A 10,046-nucleotide genomic window follows, 5' to 3' on the forward strand; every position below is an offset into this window, starting at 1 on the left:
GCCTTGCTCAGTGGTCCAGGAGTGGCTTCTTGGTGGACCAGGGATTCAAACTCACAACCTTCTGGTCAGCCTTAACCACTAAGCTACAACGTACCTTCTATGTTCAGTGTTCTACATTTTTACATACCTTTAGTATGAATGCAAGAAAAATAGCAACATAATGGTATTTAATATCCACACAATTCAATATACTAAACATATGCTCACGTAACAGACATTCACTGTCACCAGACACCAGATTATCTACTGTTATTAGCAACATAAATCAAGCAAGATGTGATAAGTGCTTTATAGTGGGTCTGCACTGGACCATTTCTATCATTGAAGGCAAACATCAGGGTGTTATATCAGATTCTGCCAGCTACAGGATGGAAGTGGAGGGAGCACGGCTTAGAGGTAATGTTAAAGCATTTGGGGGGATTGAAAAGGAGTCATGCAGCAGTGTTCTGAATCAGATGCAGAGATCAGATTTTACACCCAGGCAGACTTGCCAGGAGAGAGTTGTAGTAATGACAATATTATCAATTATTAATATTATCAGTGAAGAATCTCATAAAATCCTCACTACTGAACTGTGATGGAATAGTTTGTTCAGAGTTCTGTTTTTTTTTGTTAATCTAGCCACTGTTAAATAAAAACCTAGGATTGTTCTGGTTATTTTCTATGAGTTTGCTCAGGTGCTCAGCCCTGGAAGCTTTTAGAGCCTGTCTATAGCTGGACATACTTTCCTTATACACGATTCTAAAAACCTCTAATTTAGTTTTTCTCCACTTTTGCTCGAGGTTACGGGTTTCTCTCTTGAGGGTGTGAGTATGACTATTATACTATGGTGAAAGCGTTTTATCTCTAACCTTCTGTAATCGGATTGGGGCAACAGTGTCTAGTGTGCTAGTGAATATAGTGCCTATGCTGTTAGTCATTACATCTAGATCGTTAAGGGTACAGTAAGAAGTCCATACAGATCAGGCAGGTTATTTGTGAATCTGTCTTTAGTGTTTGGAATAATAGTTCTAACGAATCGATAACGTGGTGAGACACAGTTAGTCTGTTCAACAGGTAGTGTGTACATTATGAGGTAATGGTCTGTGATGTCATCACTTTGAGGTATGATATCTATATCAGTGACGTCTATTTTGTGTGATATTATTAAATCTAGTGTATGATTAAGACGATGAGTTGCTCTAGTGACGTTTTGTTTAACCCCAAATGAGTTTAGTAAGTCCATAAATGTGAGTCCTAACGCATCGTTTGTGTCGTCAACATGGATATTAAAATCTCCTACAATTAACGCTTTATCAAAGTTAACCAATAGGTTTGAAAGAAAATCTGCAAATTCTCTAAGAAAATCGGTGTAGGGCCCGGTCGCTAGAGCAAGAGACATCAGGGATTTTTTTGTGTGCATGTGTGAGAGTGTCACATTAAGGACAAACACTTCAAAAGAATTAAATCAATTCTTTTGAAGAAACAAATGTACACTGTATTCACTGAAACAAAGCTATCAGTGAATTCAACATCAGAGTAACTGGTAAATAATACATAAATATATTTAGTATCTTATTCCCAAAAGACACACCTTCAACCTCCTACACTAGATTATAAAGGTCAGGGTCCTGCTGTGAGCACTGGATGTCTACACCTGTTTGGGCTATATCTAGTCTTAGGTCATGCTTTCAAGTACCATTCATTATGATATTTTGCCTGTAGTAGTGCCCTTCCCCTTAGTGCAACTCGTACACATACACATTTGCATGGCTCTATGAAGTGATGATTGCTCTACATTTACACAGACCTTTAGTAGGAATGCAAGAAAAATAGCAACATAATGATATTTAATATCCACACAATTCAATATACTAAACATATGCTCACGTAACAGACATTCACTGTCACCAGACACCAGATTATCTACTGTTATTAGCAACATAAATCAAGCAAGATGTGATAAGTGCTTTATAGTGGGTCTGCACTGGACGGTTTCTATCTTTGAAGGCAAACATCAGGGTGTTATATCAGATTCTGCCAGCTACAGGATGGAAGTGGAGGGAGCACGGTTTAGAGGTAATGTTAAAGCATTTGGGGGGATTGAAAAGGAGTCATGCAGCAGTGTTCTGAATCAGATGCAGAGATCAGATTTTACACCCAGGCAGACTTGCCAGGAGAGAGTTGTAGTAATGACAAGGGACTGAATGAACACTTGAGTTATCTCTGTGGATTGAAATAGTTGGATCTTTGTATTGTTGCAAAGGACAAAAATTGCATTAGCGGATCAGTGATGTGAGACTGTTGGTGGTCCGGGATTATCCCCGCAAGATGAGATCTGTATTCTGAAGACGTACTGAATAGTTTATGTTTAATCTTCTTAGTGATTGTGCTTCAGTGTCAATACTCATGTAAGAATAATCTAATAAAATGGGAAGCCTACAGAAATACATTTTACAGAAAGAATCTCTAAACAAATTCAATTCAAGTTTATTTGTATATGTATTTGTACATATTTGTATATGTATTTGTAAATTCAAGATATATATAGTTCACAGTGTGTATGTATGTATGTATGTATGTATGTATGTATGTATGTATGTATGTATGTATGTATGCATGTATGTATGTATGTATATGTATTTATCCCAAATGAGCAAGTCTGAGGTGACTCAGGCAGCAGTGGCAAGGAAAAACTCCCTTAAATTGGTAAAGGAAGAAACCTTGAGAGGAACCAGATTCAAAGGGGAACCCATCCTCATATGGGTGACACTAGATTACAAATATACAGTCACACAAATGTTGTATTGGTGTAAGGATCACATGGAGTCCAGATCTCCTCTTTAGTATCACAGAGTCCAACTGGAGCTGGTAGATCTGTAGATGTCTCAGGATTCTCACAGATTCAGCCTCATCTCAGTGGAGGTCCAAAATCTTCATCGCACGGAAGACGATCGGAGCTGGTACGATATCTGGATGCCTCAGAATGGGTAGAAAGAGAGAAGCAGTGTAGAGGGATTAACATATCTGCTGTTCATAAAAATGTGCAAGTCTGATGTAATAGTGCACAATATTATGTGACATATTATGTGTACGCCTGACTAAAGAGATGAGATTTTAATCTGCTTTTGAACTGGGAAAGTGTGTCTGAGCCCCGAACACTATCAGGAAGACTATTCCAGAGTTTGGGAGCTAAATAAGAAAACTTTCTACCACCTTTAGTGGAATTAGGGTGCTTTCACACCTATAATTCGGTTCATTTGGTCCGGACCAAAAGCAAAAAATTATATATTGTAGCTTTTTAGCAGTTTTGGTTCCTTTTCACACCACACTGATCGTTCTGTTCCACACCAGTTGAAACGAACCAAAATGCAGTCATGTGATAACATCCACATCACTCATTGGCCACATGTCTTTGAGCGTATTTCCTAAACTGCTTCTCGATTGGTCAGAATAAACGTGCGGGAAATTTCAACGAAACTCCAGAAGTAAACAAAAAGAGAAAAATACAGGAAAATACAGCTGCAATTATGTTCGTGGTAGTAATCTACTATATCGCCTGTATACAGTATTCTATGCAAAGTGCGCAATACTTTTTGCAGTTAGGTCTATTCGATCTCGGACCGTGTTCTCACCACAAACGAACCATACCAGAGTTCGTTTGAAAGCGTACCGAGACCACCTCTTCAAGGAGGTCTCGGTACGCTTGTTTGGTCCGCTTTTGGTGTGCACCACAGTTCGATTGCTGTATTCTCACCTGCCCAAACGAACCGCACCTGTTAGGATTTAACCGGGGGATAGGAGGCAAATGTGACACAGAAGCCGCTTGGAGTCAGGTGAAGGGTGATTTATCAGTGCCCACACTCAGTAAGACCATAGCATTTACTTGGTACACCACCTACAAACACCAACTGTTACAATAACCCACACAGACTGACTGTATGGGAGCCATTTTATTCACTTAGTCCCGCCCCTGGATCTAACCATTCTAAAATTGGTAGGGGGTTCTCTCCTCTAACTATAGGAACATGGGCAACAATCATTGGCCAACAACATCTACATTAATGAAAATAAATAAACACATACATACAATTCAACACATGTCCAACCCCCATTAAGACTTTCACCACCAAAACAATACATTTTTATACACAGTGCCTTAAAACTCATCTTACACTGTGACAGCACCAAATGAGCAATCGAACTCTGGTACGATTCAACCAAACTAAACAAGGCAGGTGTGAAAGCACCCTTAGATATTCTGGGAACTACCAGAAGACCTGAGTTTTGTGATCTCAGAGAGCGTGAAGTGTTGTAACGTGTTGAAGACTAGTTACATACGTGTGAGCTAAACCATTAAGAGCCTTGTATGTAAGTAGTAGCAGTTTGTAATCAATTCTAAACTTAAAAGGTAGCCAGTGTAAAGCTGATAAAATTGGGATTATATGGTCATACTTTCTTGTCCTAGTGAGAACTCTAGCAGCTGCATTTTGGACTAACTGTAGCCTATTTATTAAAGATCCAGGACAACCAACCTAGTAATGCATTACAATGGTCCAGTCAAGAGGTCATGAAAGCATGAACTAGCTTCTCAGCATCAGAGACCGACAGGATGTTTCTCAGCTTGGCAATATTTCTAAGGTGGAAGATGTTTTTGTGGTTTTGTGGGCGATATGATTTTCAAAAGACAAGTTGCTGTCTAATATAACACCGAGGTCTTTCACAGTCGAGCTACTATTACATCCCTCTAAATGGAAGTTATATTGTGAGAGTTTCTGTGTACTGGTTTTTGGACCTATAAGTAGTATTTCTGTCTTTTCAGAGTTTAACAACAGAAAATTGCTGCTCATCCAGTCTTTTATCTCTCTAAGGCATTGAGTTAATTTGGATACTTTAGATATTTCATCTGGTTTTGATGAGATATATAACTGTGTATCGTCAGTATAGCAGTGGAAACTAATCCCATGTCTTCTAATAATGATCCCTAATGGAAGCATGAAAATTGAGAAAAGCAGAGGTCCTAGAACTGATCCTTGAGGGACCCCATGATTAACTGGTAGTAAACTGGAGGATTCACCATTTAATTCAACAAAATGGTATCGGTCAGACAGGTAGTATCTAAACCAACTTAAAGCCTGTCCATGAATACCTGTGTAATTTTGTAAGCGATCTAGGAGAATGTTGTGATCTATAGTGTCGAATGCAACACTAAGGTCAAGTAGAACTAGTAAGGACATACAGTCTTGGTACAAAGCTAGGAACAAGTAATTTGTAACTTTCACAAGTGCAGTTTCTGTGCTATGATGGGGTCTGAAACCTGATTGAAACTCTTCAAGGATATTGTTCTCCTGTAAGAAGGAGCTCAGTTGAACAGACACAACCTTTTCAAGTACAAACCTTTCCGATATTGTCAGTAAAGAATCTCATAAAATCCTCACTACTGAACTGTGATGGAATAGTTTCGGGTTACGGGTTTCTCTCTTATGAGGGTGTGAGTATGACTATTATACTATGGTGAAAGGGTTTTATCCCTAACCTTCTGTAATCAGATTGGGGCAACAGTGTCTAGTGTGCTAGTGAATATAGTGCCTATGCTGTTAGTCATTACATCTAGATCGTTAAGGGTACAGTAAGAAGTCCAGACAGATCAGGCAGTTTATTTGTTATATGTGTGCATTTTTTTTTACCTCATAATGTACACACTACCTGTAGAACAGACTAACTGTGTCTCGCCACGTTATCGACTCAGTAGAACCATTATTCCGACCACCAAAGACAGATTGACAAATAACCTGCCTGATATGTCTGGACTTCTTACTGTACCCTTAAACTCAAACGACCTAGATGCAATAACCAGAACAATCCCAGGTTTTTATTTAGCACAGTGGCTAGTTTAACAAAAAAGTGATGACTTTATGAGATTCTTCACTGATAAAATTGAAAGTATCAGGAATAAAATAGGTGACGCTCAACATATGAGAGCAACCAGTGACACAATCTCACCTAAGGCTTTACACAGCTTTACATGTACAGGACAGGAAGAGTTAGATAAACTTATTACTACAGCTAAATCAACAACATGTTCACTAGACCCCATCCCAACTAAACTACTGAAAGAAGTGTTACATAAAGCTGGTGAGCCTCTTCTTAATATCATTAACTCCTCGTTATCTTTAGGTTACGTCCCTAAGTCTTTTAAGTTGGCAGTTATTAGGCCACTCATCAAAAAACCTAACTTAGATCCTAATGAACTATCAATTTACAGACCTCTCTCACACCTCCCGTTTATGTCTAAAATACTTGAAAAGGTTGTGTCTGTTCAACTGAGCTCCTTCTTACAGGAGAGCAACATCCTTGAAGAGTTTCAGTCAGGTTTCAGGCCCCATCATAGCACAGAAACTGCACTTGTTAAAGTTACAAACAACTTGTTCTTAGCTTCGGACCAAGACTGTATGTCACTATTAGTTCTACTTGACCTTAGTGCTGCATTTGACACTATAGACCACAACATTCTTCTAGATCGCTTACAATATTACACAGGTATTCATGGTCAGGCTTTAAGCTGGTTTAGATACTACCTGTCTGACCGATACCATTTTGTAGAATTAAATGGTGAATCCTCCAGTTTATTACCAGTTAATTATGGGGTCCCTCAAGGATCAGTTCTCGGACCTCTGCTTTTCTCTATATACATGCTTCCATTAGGGAACATTATTAGAAGACATGGGATTAGTTTCCATTGTTATGCTGATGACACACAGTTATATATCTCATCAAAACCAGATGAAATAGCCAAGGTCCAAATTAACTCAATGCTTTAGAGAGATAAAAGACTGGATGAGCTGCAACTTTCTATTGTTAAACGCCGATAAGACAGAAATACTACTCATAAGTCCAAAAACCAGTGCACAGAAACTCTCACAACTTAACTCCCATTTAGAGGGATGTACTGTTACTAGTAGCTCGACAGTGAAAGACCTGGGTGTTATATTAGACAGCAACTTGTCCTTTAAAAATCATATCGCTCATACTACCAAAACAGCCTTCTTCCACCTTAGAAATATTGCCAAGCTGAGAAACATCCTGTCTGTATCTGATGCTGAGAAGCTAGTTCATGCATTCATGACCTCTAGACTAGATTATTGTAATGCATTACTAGGTCCTGCATCTTTAATAAATAGGTTACAGTTAGTCCAAAATGCAGCTGCCAGAGTTCTCACTAGGACAAGAAAGTATGACCATATAACCCCAATTTTATCATCTCTACACTGGCTACCTGTTAAGATTAGAATCGACTACAAACTGCTGCTACTTACGTACAAGGCTCTTAATGGTTTAGCTCCCATGTATCTAACTAGTCTTCTAACACGTTATAATCCTTCACGCTCTCTGAGATCACAAAACTCAGGACTTTTGGTAGTTCCCAGAATATCTAAGTCCACTAAAGGTGGTAGAGCGCTTTCTTATTTAGCTCCCAAACTTTGGAATAGTCTTCCTGATAGTGTTCGGGGCTCAGACACACTTTCCCAGTTCAAAAGCAGATTAAAAACTCATCTCTTTAGTCAGGGGTACACATAATACATCCTATAATATCATGCACCAGTACATCAGACCGGCACATTTTTATGAACAGCAGATATGTTAATCCCTTTCCACTGCTTCTCTCTTTGTACCCATCCCGAGGCATCCAGACATATGATATACAATCACACCCCCAGTGTCACCCAGATGAGGATGGGTTCCCCCTTGAGTCTGGTTCCTCTCAAGGTTTCTTCCTTTACCAATTTAAGGGAGTTTTTCCTTGCCACTGCTGCCTGAGTCACCTCAGACTTGCTCATAGGGGAATAAATACATACACATTGTGAACTATATATATCTAATAATAATCTAAATTTTGTTTTTTTTCTAGTGACGTTTTGTTTAACCCCAAATGAGTTTAGTAAGTCCATAAATGTGAGTCCTAACGCATCGTTTGTGTCGTCAACATGAATGTTAAAATCTCCTACAATTAACAGTTTATCAAAGTTAACCAATAGGTCTGAAAGAAAATCTGCGAATTCTCTAAGAAAATCGGTGTAGGGCCCGGTCGCTAGAGCAAGAGACATCAGGGATTTTTTTGTGTGCATGTGTGAGAGTGTCACATTAAGGACAAGTACTTCAAAAGAATTAAATCAATTCTTTTGAAGAAACAAATGTACACTGTATTCACTGAAACAAAGCTATCAGTGAATTCAACATCAGAGTAACTGGTAAATAATACATAAATATATTTAGTATCTTATTCCCAAAAGACACACCTTCAACCTCCTACACTAGATTATAAAGGTCAGGGTCCTGCTGTGAGCACTGGATGTCTACACCTGTTTGGGCTATATCTAGTCTTAGGTCATGGTTTCAGTACCATTCATTATATTTTGCCTGTAGTGCCCTTCCCCTCAGTGCAACTCGTACACATACACATTTACATGGCTCTATGAAGTGATGGATTGATCAGGGAATAATTTCCAGCCTTCTTCCTCATACTGTAGCTGTGCAATACCTTCTCATGGTCCAGACCACAACTGGTGTTGTAGATAACCACATGCTCCACACTGAGAAGCTTATATGTCTCTACAGTCTGCACAAACTGAAGAACATTATTATACCCTCCATACAAGCAAGAAATGCATGGCATGAAGTCCACATCAAATGCATTCTGCACTTTGTAGCATAGTTCTCGAATTCTGTATTATATGGCAAGGACCAGTGGCTGAGGATAAAAGCGTATAGAAAAAAAAATCTACCTACTGTTCCCTAAAATACTTCCTTTTTTTTGTACATGGCTGTTATTTGGTATTACTGACAAAGAAGACTGAGAAGTTCCCACGCGTCAAGAGATCACTATTGCGTCCTGAACAATTGATTTGAGCATGGGTTATTCATTCATTTTCTACCGCTTTATCCGAACTACCTCGGGTCACGGGGAGCCTGTGCCTATCTCAGGCGTCATCGGGCATCAAGGCAGGATACACCCTGGACGGAGTGCCAACCCATCGCAGGGCACACACACTCTCATTCACTCACGCAATCACACACTACGGACAATTTTTCCAGAGATGCCAATCAACCTACCATGCATGTCTTTGGACCGGGGGAGGAAACCGGAGTACCCGGAGGAAACCCCCGAGGCACGGGGAGAACATGCAAACTCCGCACACACAAGGCGAAGGCGGGAATCGAACCCCGACCCTGGAGGTGTGAGGCGAACGTGCTACCCACTAAGCCACCGTGCCCCCAGCATGGGTTATTATTTTAGGTTATTAAGGCATATAAACAATAACATCACTATTTCAGTCTAAGAAAATATTTTAATGATGAGGTATAATGAGCATGAAACAGCAAGAAAGTTTAATAAAAAAAATTATATGATTTAAAAAATTATATATAAAAAATATTATGTATATTTTGATATTATTATATTAATATTAAATATTATGTAAATAAATATTATATATATTTTTGGAAGAAGTAGTAGTAGTCTATGTATATAGAATAGAATTCAAAATGTTTGAATTTGGTAGAAATGTATAAATAAAAGCAGCATAGCATAGGTTTCAGTCTGTACTGGACACTAGTATAATGTATCACTGCTGCATGAACAGAAAGTTGTTATAACAATATGACTATGCATTCAACAAAATTACTTCACCCTCATTATTCATAATTTTGATTTAGCAAATAAAAAAATAATGACAGAATTGTTCATTTGAGGCCTTTTCCTTTAAAGAAAACATAAAGATTTTCAGGTTTAAGCTAAAGCATGTGATCATTTGCAATATTTATAACTCAACATACTTTAAGTTTTCTTAATAATTCTGTGGAAATTTGTGTATTATATCCTACCATACGTTCATAACTCAACTCTGAATATGACCCAAAGTGACTGAATGATAAGGTTTTACTAGGAGTAAATACTATCGTCATAGATTAACATGCAGTCAGGGTGACTTTTTTTGCCAATTTCATGTTCTGAATGCTCACCTTCATAGAATTTTGCAAGTTTAAGCTATTGATTGACACAGTTTAAA

The sequence above is a fragment of the Tachysurus fulvidraco genome, chromosome 6, assembly GCF_022655615.1.
Source record: "Tachysurus fulvidraco isolate hzauxx_2018 chromosome 6, HZAU_PFXX_2.0, whole genome shotgun sequence".
NCBI lineage: Eukaryota > Metazoa > Chordata > Actinopteri > Siluriformes > Bagridae > Tachysurus > Tachysurus fulvidraco.